Source organism: Bison bison, unplaced genomic scaffold (assembly GCF_000754665.1).
Source record: "Bison bison bison isolate TAMUID 2011002044 unplaced genomic scaffold, Bison_UMD1.0 scf7180017864461, whole genome shotgun sequence".
In the NCBI taxonomy this organism is placed as follows: Eukaryota; Metazoa; Chordata; class Mammalia; order Artiodactyla; family Bovidae; genus Bison; species Bison bison.
Window position 1 is genome coordinate 9,645,568 of NW_011495023.1, and position 16,670 is coordinate 9,662,237.

Genomic DNA, 16,670 nt, shown 5'->3' on the forward strand with positions numbered 1-16,670 from the left:
TCTATCCCTGGTGGAGGAACTAAGATCTCACACGCTGTGCAGTGAAGCCAAAAAATATATTTAACTATTTATGCCTAAATAGTAATAATGCTGAGGTTCATGGTTATTGATAATTTCCCATATGGTAGAAACAGCTCAAAGCATTTTATATGGATTATATTTTTTAGTTCTTACACATGTCTATGAAATAGATTCTTGAATCAGTTTTCTGTTGCATTCTATCCCCAACTTATTGGCTAAAACAATCTCCATTTGTTGAGCTCATGGCTGTCTGTGGGTTTGCAAGTCAAGCTGGAAGCAATGGGTGATTCTTCAGGTCCCTGGGGCTCCTTCATGAGCCTCTGGTCAGTTTCTGGGTCCTCTGGGAGCTGGCGTGTCCTCAGCCATGTTGTTTCTGCTCTGCATGGTGTCTGGTTTTCAGCATTTCAGCCTAAACTTCTTCACATAGCAGGGGGTGGGTTTTTAAGAGAAAGAATGGACAAACAAAAGATGCTCGAAGTCTATGTTCAGAGCAGGCAAATGACCATTTCTTCTGCTTGTCTATGGCCCAAAGCAAGCCACAAGTCACAAAGCCAGTCCGATTTAAAGGGAGGGAGACTGACTCCACCTCATGGTAGGAAAGTTGTAAAATCACATTATTAATAGGGAACAGATCCAGAAGGAGTATCATGACCAAGGTTACAAATAACCTTCCCTAGTAAGGACTTCCTTGAAGGTCTAGTGGTTAAGAATCCTGCCAACGCAGGGAACATGAGCTCAATCCCAGGTCCAAGAAGATCCCACGTGCAACTAAGCAAGTAAGCCCATGTGCCACAACTATTTAGCCTGTGCCCCACAACAAGAGAAGCCACCCCACTGAGAAGCCTATGCACCCCAACTAGAGAAAATCTGCAACTAGAGCATCAGTGAGGACTTAGCACAGCCAAAAATAAATAAATAAATCTTCCCCAGTACGATTACAGTTTCCACTTAACAGAAGAGGAAACAGAGATATAGACTAAGATGTTATAAAGTAGGTGAGCCATGATTTATGGCTGGAGTTGCCTGATACCAGAACCTGGACTCTGCTTCAAAATTCGTTTAAGAAATAATATGGGCTGGTGGATGGCCAGAGGGATGGGTAAATGGATAGACTGTGATAAACCAGGTAGTCTATAAAGTGAATTGCAGAATCTAGGTGGCTAGCATCTCCTGTAAAATTCTTTCAGCCATTCTATATGTTAGAAAAATTTCATAATTAAACCTCGGAGAATAAAAGCTTGGACTCGGTTTTGAAACTAAGATGTGAAATGGGGTTTGGGGTTTGAATCTAGTTTCTGCTACTTGCTAGTTATGTGATCCTGAGAAACTCTCAGAAAATTATCAAGCCTCAGTTCTCCAATCTGTAAACTGAGAGAAAGACTGACATATAATCACTAAAAGCATGGATTAAATAAGCATTAATATTCAAATAACGGAGCTTCCTAGGTGATGCAGTGGTAAAGAATCCACCTGCCAATGCAGGAGACCCAGGTTCCATCTCTGGGTCAGGAAGATCCCCTGGAGTAGGAAACAGCAACCCATTTCAGTATCCTTGCCTGGAAAATTCCATGGACAGAGGAGGAGCCTGGTGGGCTATAGTCCATGTGGTTGCAAAGAGTCAGACACGACTGAGCAACTGAGCACAGGCTCTACTCAAATAACATGAATATGTAAAGAGGTTTGCACATTGTGTGACAGCCATAGGGTAAGCATTTCACATGCAAACACTCAATACATAATAACTTTCATGTCAGAACATAAAACACACATGGAATCCTTTCAGTTGTAAAAGTTTTCTCTCAGAATATCTCTAGTAAATCTCACTTGATACATTCCAATTATATTGAACAGTCATATATAGTTTTACTAAATACTGAGTGATTTGCCAATTGATTTCAGAATGAAAAGTTAATTTAGTTGACTTATACATTATATATTTTTAAAGAATTAGCAAGATACAGAAATATTTAAAATGTTAAAAATTTTAAAATGGTCTGTTTTTTGAAGAACCATTGTATCCCAAGATGAAAAGAAGCTCAATAGAATTTTATGCTAAGCCTTTTAATAAAGAGGCTTAAATAATTCAAATTGAGATACTGAAAAAGTCTTTCATCCAACCTTTATAAAGAATAAAGTACTAACACGTACCACACCATGGATGATCCTTGAAAACATTAAGGGAAAGGAGTCAGTCATAAAAAACCACACATTACCTGATTTTACTGATATGAAATGTCCAGACTAGGCAACTCTATAGAGACGGAATGTAGACAAATGGTTACCTAGGACCAGAAGATGGAGGCCAGATGGGAGACAGATATGCATAGCTTAAAGGCATGGAATTTCTTTTTAAGGTACTGAAAATATTCTATGTTTGGTTCCAGTGATGGTTCTCATATCTGTGTATACGTTGTTGTAGCTCAGCCGCACAGTCGGGTCTAACTCTTTGTGACCCCATGGACTGCAGCACACTAGGCTCCTCTGTCCTTCACTATCTTTCAGAGCTTGCTCAAACTTGCATGGAGTCAGTGATGCCATCCAACCATCTCATCCTCTGTCACTTCTTTTTCCTCTTGCCCTCAATCTTTCCCAGGATCAGGGTTTTTTTCCATTGAGTTGGCTCTTCACGTCAAGTGGCCAAAGTATTGGAGCTTCAGCCTCAGCATCAGTCCTTCCAGTGAATATTCAGTGTTGATTTCCTTTAGGACTGACTGGTTTGGTCTCCTTTCTGTGTATATGTGCACATATAATGAAAACCTCTGAATTGCACAGCTTAATTGTGTGATATATGACATATTTCAATAAAACTATTACTAAAGAAAATCTTTGACCAAGTACAAATAGTAATGAACTCTATAATATATAAGGGCTCATAATTTTTTTAGTTTACATGTTTTTCCTCCAAAATATATTCTTATTAATATAATAGTTCTCCAAGAGACACACATTTAAGGGTAGTATTTTAAAAGAGGCCACCTTCTTTCTCCATTTCACTAGCATATTTTTATGTAGTTCAATATATTATTCTAACAATTTATTTTAAATTAATCTATAAGATTATTTTAAAAAATTCTTAAAGATTTCTTGTGAAACATGACATGAATCGGACCCATTAAAATGGAAATATAGGAGAGGAAAAAACCCATCCAGGTAAAAAGGTGATTCAAAATGACTTTTCAAATTAAAATAGACAGACCCCCTCCCAACAAAATAATTTTAAGCATAAAAAGTCATTCATGGTATTTTCATGTATAAACTGATCAATGATGTAGGCTGACAATATATTCTTACACTTTAAAGGGGAATAAATCTAAAATTCACTTTCTTTTCTTTTCTGTATCATAATACAAAAGTATCTATTTTGACATAGACAAACAAGGAAATGCTATGAAAGGAGAAAATCTGGAGCAAAGATACAACAAAACAGGGTTAAATTATTCCTCAATAAAGAGAATAGAAATGTAGGCAGGAGGGAGAGAATGAAGATTTCTGCAAAATTCATCAGCATTAACTGAATCTACAAATATCACAGGATCAGTACCCCAGACGGTCAGTTTGGCCTCCACTCTTCCCCTTGGTAAAACTTTTCCAAGTTTGCTGAGTGATGTCAATGCAAAGTTTTCCCAAACTTCCTGGAAATTTTACAAGCAATTCACTGGAGATACAAAAAATATCTGGGGCCTTAGCCAACAGCATTCCTCTGTGAATACTGGCTCTCAATTAGCTTTTTATTTTTCTTAATTAGGGTTATGCAATCTTAAAGATTTACAGTTAAGGAGACAAGCAAAATATAAAATTTAAAGAAGAAATAACAAATATGAAAATGATCCTTCTTTTTAACCCTCCTGTGGACTGGATTTTTTTAGTCTTATGGGGGAAACAGCCTGGGTTTTTCTACACAAGCATATTTTTAATTAGCTCTAGTGTATAATAAATTCTCAGATTACATCTTTGTGGCACTATTAAATGAATGTTTTAATTTAATGGGTTAGTGGGGAAAGTGTAATCAACATCATTTAAGCTAAAGAACATATGTCCTGAACTGGGAGTAAAAAAACTAAAAGAAAAAAATTATGTCTTATTTTTCCCCCAAATTCAATTTTTCTTTTTTATCATCAGTGTTTTATCCATCGGTTTTCCTTTTTTTTTTTTTTTTTCCTGTCCTCTAATTCCATTGTCTGGACATGTCTCAGTGTGAGTATTAAATATGAGATCAACTAGGCATTTGCTGCACCTCAGACAATATCTTATTCTGGGTTATTAAACAGTGTCTGATGGTACCGCCTTTTCTCACGGGTTTAGCAAGCACCGTCTCCAGAAGAGGCTTTTTTTGGGGGAAAGATCGGCCTGGAAAATTGCGTGTCCTTGACAGCCGTTCCAGGTTGGGTGCCCCTGAACGAATATGGGGTGGTGTCCCTTTAAGCACAAGAAAAGGGCAGGTCCCGCTGTTATCCTTGACCCTCTGACAAAATAGTCAGGCGCTGTTTGTAAAAGAGCCAAGTAATTAAAAGTATCCCAGGGTTATGGTGAAATAGGGCAAGTAAAACACGCTCCTGGATACCAGCTCTCTTTCAGGACTAGCTCTTTTGTGTTTTCTCTCTATTTTGTTTTCTTCTTTATTTCAATTTTTCATGGCACAGTTTCCCCTCTCCGACATTGTTCTTCTCTGTCAGTTGGTAAAATGATAAGTACTGTTATTACTGCTTCTCTAGCTTGAGGTCTGGAGCTATTTGCTTCCAACCCTCAAGTCACCCCCCTCTCCAAATTCCTGAACTGTATTTTTTTTCCCTCTCAATTTCAGAAGAAATTATTAATTATTAAATGGAATATGAAAGGGTACAGGAATAGAGTGGTTCAGTGACACAGGGAAAGAATGAGACATTCTCATCATTTCATGTGTTTTTCTTTATGGTGATGTTTCTAGCAGTGAGGGAGGCTGGGAGCGCTCTCCTTGGCTTACTCCAGGTTGACCATAGAGCCCACTTAACCCAAAACTATCTGAGTGTGTATGCCTGTCATGGTGGCTTAATGATGTGTCTCTCCACTCTCAAGAGTGTTCTGAATTAGATCACCGTGGTTCCCCTCACTATCTCTCCTGTTGAACGGTTGGATAACTTCTCAATCAGTAAGAGAAATTAGTTTTAATTTAGAGAGTTCACAAGCCATTCTCTGCTTAATCACCCTTGCTTCTGTTAGGAAATAACTATTTGTACCATTAGACTTTGAAATCAAAACAATTTGTTACTGTTCAGATAATCCACATATCTCTAAATGGTAGTATTAGGGAACAGTAGAATATATAGACTTTGTGTCACGTAAGGTGGATTTGAATTGTTGTGCTACTCTATAACTGTATGACCTTGGGCAACTCATCCAATGTTCTGAGCTTAAATTTCCTTTTGTGTCCTATACACATAATAATGATTTCCACTCTGGATTATCAGGAAGGTTAAATGATAGATATATGTCTCCTATACTGGCAGGCAGATTCTTTACCAACTGAGCCACCTGGGAAGCCCCAGTTATATAATTATTATAAATCTACATATCCATGCATCCATTCACTCATCTAGATATTTTATCCTTTTATAGATTATTTAAGAACCATGCCTGAAACTACAATTCAAAGTAGTTTAGAATAATAAGAGTGTATGATGTTGCTTAGATGGGCTTCCCAGGTGATATTAGTGGTAAAGAACTCACCTGCCAATGCAGGCGACACAAGAGATGCGGGTTCCATCCCTGGGTCAGGAAGATCCCTTGGAGGAGGGCACGGCAACCCACTCCAGTATTCTTGCCTGGAGAATCCCATGGACAGAGGAGCCTGGAGGGCTACAGTCTGTGGGGTCTCAAAGAGTACGGGCACAACTGAAGCAACATGGCATGCAGGCACATATGTTGCCTAGACAAAGCTCCAAATGTAAATAATGCAGGGTTAATTTTTTTTTCTTAAATTGTTTTCATCCTAAGATGGGTTCCTCAGGGTGGCAACCTGGCTGTAGCAGTTCCAGGCCTCACATTACACTCAACAACAGGCAGAGACAGAAGAAAGTGCTGCCTTTATCCTGTATCTCTATCTGATGTCCTTGTGAGGAAACTTTAACCCAAGGCTCCACATCACATCTCTCCTCACTCCTTCTTGGACTAAATTACATTGCATGCCAATACACTTGTTTATTACTGGTAAGGAAAATGGTATCTTCCAGGTTAGTTGGCCAGGATGCCACTCCCTGGTTGGAGAGAATTGGGTATCTGATTAAATCAGGGATCTGTGTGCCTGCAGGAAGGTGTTCATATGCCCAGGATGGCTATAGCCCTGGCATCTAGGTAACTGAATTATAGCCAAGGATGTGGCATTAGATTCTTACTGAACTTGAGAACGTCATTTTCCCACTCAGTCTTCCATTTATCTCTGTGTAAAATATGGCACTGACTTCCTAGTAGTAGAAGGTTGCCTTTGATCATTAACATTCTGCTTGGTCTACTCAAAAACCACAGTCTTAAATTCACATGGACACCCTTTCTATTTTACAATCTATTTCAGTTTCCCACCACAATTTTTAGATACTGATGAACTGATAAAGGTACTAGAATAAGACTCAGAAGATCTGGTTTCAAGCCCAGATTCACTGAATTATGCGGTGACTGCAATTCATTAAAGAAAAAGCTCTCTGTAAGCTCTAAAGAGCTGCATAAATCTGAATGATGGTGAGAGTGCATTTGACAAACTGCTATGATTAAAAAGCACACTTTTCTACAATTCTGGGTCCATTTTGGAATTAGTTTGCGTGACGAGCTCGGGGATGATACAGCATTCAGGACTGTACCTTGAACGTGTTTCCACATCTGCTTTTTTTGTTCCTTCTGGAGAGGAAAGTGAAGTCACTCAGTTGTGGCTAACTCTTTGCGACCCCATGGACTGTAGCCCACCAGTCTCCTCTATCCATGGAATTCTCCAGGCAAGAATACTGGAGTGGGTTGCCATTTCCTTCTCCAGGGGATCTTTCTGACCCAGGGATCAACCCAGGTCTCCTGCACTCCAGGCAGACTCTTCACCCTCTGAGTCACCAGGGAAGATAGCTTCCCAGGTGGTACTAGTGGTAAAGACTCTGCCTGCCAATGCAGGAGATGCAAGAGATGTGAGTTTTTTCCTTGCGTTCAGAAGCTCTGCTGGAGAGGGGTGGTAGAGAAACAGAAAAGGAGAAAAGTGGGGCTTTTGCTTAATTAATCCACTCTTCCTAACACATTCACTGTTTACAAATGATTTGCATATACCAAGTTTAACCTTAGAACACTACGATGCTTGCATGACTTATACAAACTTATCAAAACAGCAGTAGGAGTGACGTAAGCTTCTGTTGCCAAGCATCGCACTTTTTTCTTATTGAAATATAGTTGATATACAATGTTTAATTACTGCTATACAGCAAAGTAATTCAGTTATACATGTATATACATCCCTTTTTAATATTTTTTCCATATGGTTTCTCATGGAATATTGGATGTAGTTCTCTGTGCTCTACAGTAGGACCCTGTTGTTTATCCATTCTGTGTATGAGAGCTTACATCTGCTAACCCCAACCTCCCACTGCCTCCCTCCCTCAACCTCCTCCCCCTTGGCAACCACCAGTTTATTCTCTATGTCCGTACCACGCTTTCTACCACTCTTTGTCCTTTAGCATCCAGGTTTAGACATGGCCTTTATGAAGTGACCACACAGCCTTCATGTTTCCCTGGAAGACTTCCTGTGGCCCGCATGGGGCTGCGGTTGCTTCTTTCCAGCAACAAAAGAGAGAAGGGGGGAGGAACAAGGAGTGCAGCGCCACAGGCCCCACTAGTGGAATTCTGTTGAGTACTGAGGCTGCTTCTCCAAGAAGCTCCTTTAAATTCACCATCCTCAGGAGATGCACATGGTGGGGTGGTCACTGAGGGGACAGTGCACTCAATTGAGTCAAGGCGCTCTGTGTCGCAGAAGCTCAGCTTCCCTGTGGAAAAAAAAAAAGTGCGTGTGTGTGTGTGTGTGTCCAGAGCTAGCATTCTAACATTACAGGTCCTTGAAGAGTCACTCTGCAGGGCTGGGGCAGGGCGGGGCGGGGAGCGGGGGTGTGCAGATTTGGGAAGAACTGCATCATGTAGAATTACAGCTTCGGGATGAAGGGAACCAAAGGACAGTTAGAGTAAAGAACAGGTTCTTGGAGAGCTAATAACCTCGACCAGTGATGCATTATAAGGCAGTGCCATGGGCGATGGGGTAGCTACCAGGGGCAATACCAGCAGTAGGGAGGCTCCATTAGATCCACATTCCCACCAAGGGTGTTCTGGGTGTCACTGATAGGAGCCACCTTCAGGCTTGTACCCAGGACAGTTACAGAGGACAGCAGGTTGAGTTCATGCCAGGGAACAGACTTAGCATGAAACTTCCCTGTATGTTGTCTTTCTAAAAAGTGCTCAGATTTTTTTTTTAATGCTTCATCTTCCTTTCTTCTGATTTTGAATGCCTGAAACCATCTTACTAAAGGATCACGTTTAACCTTTTTTTTCCTATCCTGGTGGGTGAGGGTCTTAAAAAATAAATCTTGTTAAAAAATTAAACTATATGTATTTATTCAAGAAGCTCCCTGATAAGGTCAACATGTGGCAGCCAGTTCTCAGCTGTCACTTTCTCTGTTAGCACCCTAGTCATTTGGTTTTTATCCTCTTTCCTGTCTTCTGGTCATTTTTCTGCTCATTAGGTACTTGAGCTTAGGGTGAACAAGAAACGAGGTGGAATTTTAAACCTGTCAAATTGAAGTCTGGTTAACAGCCTTGTGGAGGTACAATGGGCAGAGAGGAGGGAATAAATTCTATTATCTGTTAGGAATAGTAGCTGCAGTAGAAAAATTAGTCTTAACTTACTTTTCTCTCCCTGATGTTGGTGACTGATTATGACACAGTCTTTAGAATCTTCCAGGGGTGAGCCTGACTATTTAAAAAGACAGATTCAGAGAATTATAGATACTAGAGCTCTAAGAGTGCATTCCTATCAACCATACCCCTCGATTTATAGAAGAGGAAATTATGACCTGAAAATACAAATGGGACTTACTTTTAGGACTGGGGCTTCACTGGTGGCTCAGTGGTAAAGAATCTGTCTGCCATAGCAGGAGACATGGTTTCAATCTCTGGGTCAGGAAGATCCCCTGGAGAAGAACGTGGCGACCTACTCCAGTGTTCTTGCCTGAGAAAGCCCATGGACAGAGGAGCTGGGCAGGCTCCAGTCCACTAGGTCTCAAAAGAATCCGTCATGACTTAGCGACTGAACAACAACTTTTAGGACTAGAACCGTCACCATTTATTGAAGACTAGTGAGGATTGAGGTCCACAGTCTAAAACCCCAATGTGACAGCCTTTCTAGCATGCTGCCTTGATTTGCCAAGGGTCAAAGTTCTTGTGACAAACCAAGACCCAGTTGGAGCACATTTATTAAAGACTATTGAAAGGAAATTTGTTGCTAAACCTTTTATAAGTTATGATTCCCCTCAGACTACTAAGAATATCTTGAATCTCTGTATTTCCAAGGCCAACTCCATATTTCTGATATGGAATAGGTTCTCATTAACTATTTGGTTAATGAAATGAGTATTCTATGCCGTCTTCAGTTAAAGATTTTAAAACTGTGTATCAAGATTTCATAATTAATTACCTATAGAATTAGAAATATTCATATTTTTAGGATCCAAAAGGGTGAAGTTGTTGATTAGATTGTCCTTTTCTGTGATGTGATTTTATTGTCATGTATGAGGCTGTGTCCTTGATTCTTCCCACCATGGAAGCACCAAGGATGCTTGATACACAACAAACATCAGTGCTGTTTTATTTTCTTTCTTTTATTTTTATATCTAATAATAAAATGGTAATTAGTGAGCACATAACTGTCCATGACTTTTACAACTAGCATTTTTTTTTTCTTTGGATTATGTCACCATCATGACTGTGTTGTATTTAACTGACATTACAACTCAGTAAAAGAGTAATATAGATTTTCAACATCATTCTGTTATGTTGCCATAAAAGCATCTCAGTGAGCTAGAAATTACAGACTTTGAAATCAAAACATGCCTGGCTTCATATGTTTGCCCTGTCATACACTGCGTGGCCTGAAAGAGCCTTAGTTTCCTCATCTGGAACAACCAGTGCCTAGAACCATCCTTGCCTGAAACTAGAACAGAGTGTACTTTGGGGATTAAATTGCCTCCTGTACAATGTAATAGCCAGATCTAGTCCTTTGAATCTATTCATCACCTCTACTGTATAATCATAAGGGATTTGATTTAGGTCATATTTGAATTGTCCATTGGTTTTCTCCATTTTCTTTTTAAGCCTGAATTTTGCAATAAGGAGCTCAAGATCTTAGCCACAGTCAGCTCCAGGTCTTATTTTTTACTGACTATATAGAGTCTCTCCATCTTTGGCTGCAAAGAATATAATCTATCCAATTTCAGTGTTGATCATCTGCTGTTGTCCATGTACAGAGTCATCTCGTGTTGGTGGAAAAGGGTATTCACTATGACCAATGTGTTCTCTTGACAAAACTGTTAGCCTTTGACTTGCTTCATTTTTAACTCCAAAGCAAAATTTCCTGTTACTCCAAAAAAACCACACGAAGTCTTAGAAACCACCCCCTCACCCCACCCCCCCACCCCCGCCACATGAGGCACACTGCTTGCCACATAGCAAATCCCTAATCAGCGTCTGATGGATAAATGGTGCTCAATTAATGCTTTTTCTCTCCTCTTCCTCACTGACCCAGAGTTCTTAAAGCAGGGAGCCATTTGGCTGTAGCAGAACCTGCCAGATAAAGAACCACATTTTCCCTTTTTTCTCTCTGCCTTTGCAGAAGTGGAGGGATCTCTTCCCCTGTCAGAGAGGTTCGCGGAAAAGACAAATGGGAACTATATTCTCTATTTTACAGCCCTCAGCCTATTCGAGCTGGGCCGGGTGAAAATACAGCGCGGTTTCTGGGGGTTTGGCTCTTTTGTTGGACTCTGGAGGGAAGAGATGAGTTTTACATCTGTTGCAGGCAGTGGAACCTTCAGCTGAGGCGTTGCCGCTCTACTGGAAGATGCTCGGGCGTCCTGGCTGTCGGTCACACAGCTCTTCCTCTGGAGGTGCGGTCTGCTCCGGAGCCTCCCAGTGGAGACGCTGGTTGTGGCAGTGGTGAGAGAGCAAGCAGCTGATAGAAGAGGCAAAAATGCAGAAACTGAAGCCCTCACATCCCCAGACCTCACATCGCCAGTGCACTCGAACGGCATGTTAAAATCTAGAAGGCTGAGCTTAGTAGATGTAAGGTGCCACTCCTCGGGGCCTGGCAGGGGCCCCTCACCAGCCGGACTGCACTAGACCCAGAGCATAGCCACTGGTCCAGGCTTCAGGAAAGAAAAACGGACCACAGTAGCAACTCTGTAATAGCAGCTTCCAAAGTCGGTGAGGGTTTTTTAATGGGAATCTCTTGGGATTTGAGTCGAAGGTAGTCAGAGTGGTTGACCTGCTAATCTGCCTTTCAGAAAGAGTACCCTTCACACCTTCCCAGGTGGCTTTAATGGTAAAGAACCTGCCAGCCAGTGTAGGAGAGGTAAGAGACCCAGGTTCAGTCCCTCCGTGGGGAAGATCCCCTGGAGGAGGGCATGCGGGGGTGGGGCGTAACCCACTCCAGTATTCTTGCCTGGAGAATCCCCATGGACAGAGGAGCCTGGCAGGCTGCAGTCCATGGGGTCCCAAAGGGTTGGACACGACCGAAGTGACTTAGACAGCACAGCACAGCACCCTTCACGTAATGGAGGGAAGGAAAGGGAAGCCATCTGAATCCAAAGGGCTCACATAGCAGGGTTTGCAGTGGGTTCCCACATTTGAGGCGTGAGGCTTGCAGGGGTGAGACAGAAGTGATTCTAAGAGGCAGGCTTGACTGCTGCTGACAGCGCCTCCTGTTGTTTGAATTCCAGCCCCTGCAGAAGGGATCCTGCTGCATGGAGAAACAAGGATGAGAACTGTTCAGGAGGAGCCGGGGCAGTGGGTATTCGGCCTTGGGTGGAACTGCTCAGCGGATGTTGACAGCTGCAGCGCTCCCAGTGTGCAGCAGTGGGATTAGAAATCCTTCTCCCAGCCAAAACTGCTTCCAACAGCTGGAGTCACGCCCCCTCCCCGCCTCCCACCTCTGCTCCATTTCTTGCTGGAGACCATCTGAAAGGGGAGCTTAAAATGACTCAGTGTCTTTGGGGTAAAGAGCTTTGGCTTTTCCAGACTGAACCGCCAGAGACCTTCAGGAAATTAAAGAAAGAAAGAAAAAGTGAGATGCTCTGTGTCTGGTGAATGGCATGTCTCGAATGTGGTGGCTGTAGGGTGATGAGGCTAGAGCCGTTGGGAATTCTGCAGTGTTATTTATTTGCCTTGGCACACCGAGTTAGAATGCCGAGCAGTAGAGTGAAAACGGGGTGACGGGATAAGGGTAATGAGAGGAAGCAAATCCACTGTGAGACACTGGGTTCTGAAAGAGAGTTTCTTTCCCCAGAGGAGGGAGACAGGACTATTACCTCATTGCAAAAGAGTCATTAAAACATCATTGAGGGCTCCATGGACGGCAAAAGCTCACAGCTAGCAATGTCTAACTTCATTTTCAGTGGAAGTTAAAATCAAAATCAACACCCTGATGAAAAGTTGTAACACAAATTAGAGAACAAAACAGAAATCTTTTCTGGGAGGCTTTAGACTATGCTTTGGTTAAAATAAGAAATAATACCAAGAAAGGAAGGAAGGAAGGGGGGTGGAAAGAAAGAAAGAAAGAAAATTGTTGCCACTGTCTTCATAGGCCGTTCTTGGAAAGATGACGCTAGACTGGGACTCATTAAAAAGAGGGTCTTCTTTGAGACACATGAAGAATAGGTGGGATGCTTGAGAGGTCAAAACTTCTGTCCTCCTTTCCTTCTTCCTGAAGATCCACGTGCCCTTTGATCCATATTAAACTGGAACAATGCGGAAGTAGCATTAGTCCAACTACATGCATACCAGCACTTCACACCTTCTCAAATGTATATCGAAGAAGAAAAGATTAAAGATGTTTATAAGTAAATATTTATTAAGCACATATGAAGTTCAGAGGTACTTTTCCTCGATATAGTTGTAGGATGTGAATGGATTGATAGTTATTCTACAACCAGCCACAGAGGACCACCTAATTTGAGGCTCTTCTGTACATCACTTTCCACAATATATTTTTTGACTCAGTAACTCATGCTTGTGCTCAGTCATGTCTGACTCCTTGCAACCCCATGGACTGTAACCCACCAGACTCCTCTGTCCTTGGGATTTTGCAGGCAAGAATACTGGACTGGGTTGCCATTTCCTCCTCCAGAGGATCTTCCCAATCCAGGAATCAAATCCACGTCTCCTGTGTCTCCTGCATTACAAGAGGATTCTTTACCTGCTGAGCCAATAGTGAAGCATTTGACTCAATGCATGCTAGGTTGCTTCAGTCATGTGTGACTCTTTGTGACCCCATGGACTGTAGCCCACAAGGCTCCTCTGTCCATGGGATTTTCAGGCAAGAATACTGGAGTGGGTTGCCATTTCCTTCTCCAAGGGATCTTCCCGACCCGGGGATCGAGCTTGCATTGGCACGTAGGTTCTTTACCACTAGCACCACCTGGGAAACCCATTTGACTCAATAGGTCACTCCTTACTTAAATTCACTAGATGATGCAGTATCATTTTACTTATGGGTTTATCAAATCCTGCAATGTGGCCAGCTCAGTACTTGAGGAAAGGCGGTCCCTGTCTTACAGGTGACTGGAAACGGAGTTATTGTACTTGCAATATGTAATAAAAGTAGCTTGAGGGAGAAGCTACTAGGCCACCTGACTTGGCAGTGGGAAGGACAGCCCAGAGGAAGCAACCTTTGTGTGTACTTTGGAGGCTGAGGCTGAGAAAGAGTGGAAGGATACAGCTCCAGCAGAGGGACAGACACATACATCCAAACATCACTGCAGGTGATGGGCAGACATTGTTGTGTTTCCTGGAGGAGAGCTGTGATCAGACTTAGCCATTATTTGGCAACGTGCTTTTTGAACTTTAAATTACTTGAGAGGTATTGTTAAAATGCAGATTCTGATTCATCTGGTCTTGGGTGAGGCCTGGGATTCTGCATTTCTAAGATATACCTAAGAGATGTTACTCATCTGAGGAGGACACTGGGAGCATAGATAACCCAAGACAACTCCTGCTAGCACACTTAGAAAATCTGCATAAAATATTAAATTACATTTAAGAATTCTTTTAAATGGATGGCTGAGCTGCTAAGGAAACAAACAAGATTCTCATGGGAATCTGGAATGGGAGGCTGGAAAATATAGAACAGAGAATAAAACACCAAAGCAAAAGCAAGCACTCTGGCAAGATTTGCTGGTCATTGGGATTAGGAGACGTTTAGGGCTTGGATCCCAACCCCTAAGTTGGATTAATATCCTCACATAAAGCCAAGACCTCTGAAGGGTTAAACATCTGTCGAACTATGCACTGGAAAAATTCTCCTGGAGACACAGGGTGAAAATGAAAACAGGAGAAGCTCACCTTATTCTATGTAGTAAGTGGATTTTCTTAAAAAACTAAAAAGCTTTTTCTGAGGGTTTGGAGTTCTTGCCTTCGCCTTCTGTGACTGTGGATTCTGATTTATATACCCTTCACTTCTTGGATTTCAAAACTGAGAGATAATTACACATGGTTCTACGATAGGGATAATCCCTGAAGCTAAAGGTTACTTCCTCAGGTTGGGTTGGTTGGGAATTCAAAGGACAAAATGCCACTGAAGATGAACTTATGAGGGGAAAGTTATGAAAAATTTGCTTAGGTGATATACCCTGAACAAGAGCCAGAAAACATAGCAAACAGTAGCATTGTCTTCCAAGAACTTCAAATAAAGCTTTTTGAAGCTATAAAACAAGTGTTTAAAATGGTTAAAGATATCAAAGAAAGAAGAGGAATATAAGACCAAGAATAAGGCTATTTGAAGAGCCTTTAAAAAAATTATTCATTTATCTTTGGCTGCACTGGGGTCTCTGTTGCTATGCACACGCTCTCTCTACTTGTGGAGAAGGGGGCTACTCTGTAGTTGCAATGTGCGGGCTTCTCTTGCTGCAGAGCACAGGCTAAAGGGTGCAGACTCAGTAGCTGGGGTGCACAGGCGTAGATGCCCCGCTGCATGCCCCTTCCCAGACCAGGGATTGAACCCGTGTCGCCTGCATTGGCAGGTGGACTCTTAAGCACTGGACCCCCAGGGAAGTCTCTGGAGAGTCTTACCTGCTCTTCCTGCTAAGGTCGAAGAAAGCAGGTAAGGAGGGTGACTACCGCTGGGCAGCCCTGAACGTCTCCTGGTACAGAGATGTTCCTCATCCCGACTTGTTTTGCCAGCACTTAAGATCTGAGTCTTGGTTTCAGAGTGAAAACAAACTGATAGTTTTCCCCATCGAAGTGAGTTTCACTTAAGTTTCCTGAACACTGCGTTAGATCAGCAATTATTATGGATTTTTAAAAAGCTAAATGTATTAGAAATGTTTTGCTTATTCTTGTTTCCTAGGGAATCAAAGTAGTTCAGTAAGATTACAATGTCTGGTAAAAAGTTGTTTATTTTTTTCATTAAAAAAAATAAGAAACCAAAATCTTGGATATGGGAATCCATAGCAAAATAAAACTCAGCACATCTGATTTGCACATATATATTTAATCACTCAATACCATCTTCTATATTTTTTCAGTCCTTCCTTTGGTTGTCTTTGTGTATTTGTTGTCTTTTTTGTTTCTAAAATGCTGGAATTTTATGGATATATATATGAGGGGCTAGAAGTCTACTGGCAAACATAGGCCTCCAGGGCCAGTCCTAGTCACCTCCTGTTTTATATGGCTTATAAACTAAGGATGCGTTTTACATTTTTTTAATTTATTTTAAAAATTAGAATATAATTGCTTTTAGAATGTGTTAGTTTCTGCTGTACAACTATGAATCAACCGTACATATAAGCATATTTATATATATATATGTGCATCCCCTCCCTCTTTAGCCTCCCTCCCACCCCACCTCTGTGATGACCTCCCTCTAGGTCATCACAGACCACTAAGCTGAGCTCCCTGTGCGATACAGCAGCTTCCCACTGGCTATCTACTTTACACGTGGTAGTGTATATATGTCAGTGCTACTCTCTCAGTTTCTCTCGTCCTCTTATTCCCCACCTCTGTTCACATGTCGGTTCTCTACATCTGTATCTCTATTCCTATCCTGCAAAAAGGTTCATCAGTACCATTTTTCTAGATTCCATATATATGTGTTCAGATCAGATCAGTTGCTCAGTCGTGTCCGACTCTTTGCGACCCCATGAATCGCAGCACGCCAGGCCTCCCTGTCCATCACCAACTCCCGGAGTCCATCCAGTCAGTGATGCCATCCAGCCATCTCATCCTCTGTCGTCCCCTTCTCCTCCTGCCCCCAATCCCTCCCAGCATCAGGGTCTTTTCCAATGAGTCAACTCTTCGCATGAGGTGGCCAAAGTACTGGAGTTTCAGCTTTAGCATCATTCCTTACAAAGAAATCCCAGGGCTGATCTCCTTCAGAATGGACTGGTTGGATCCTG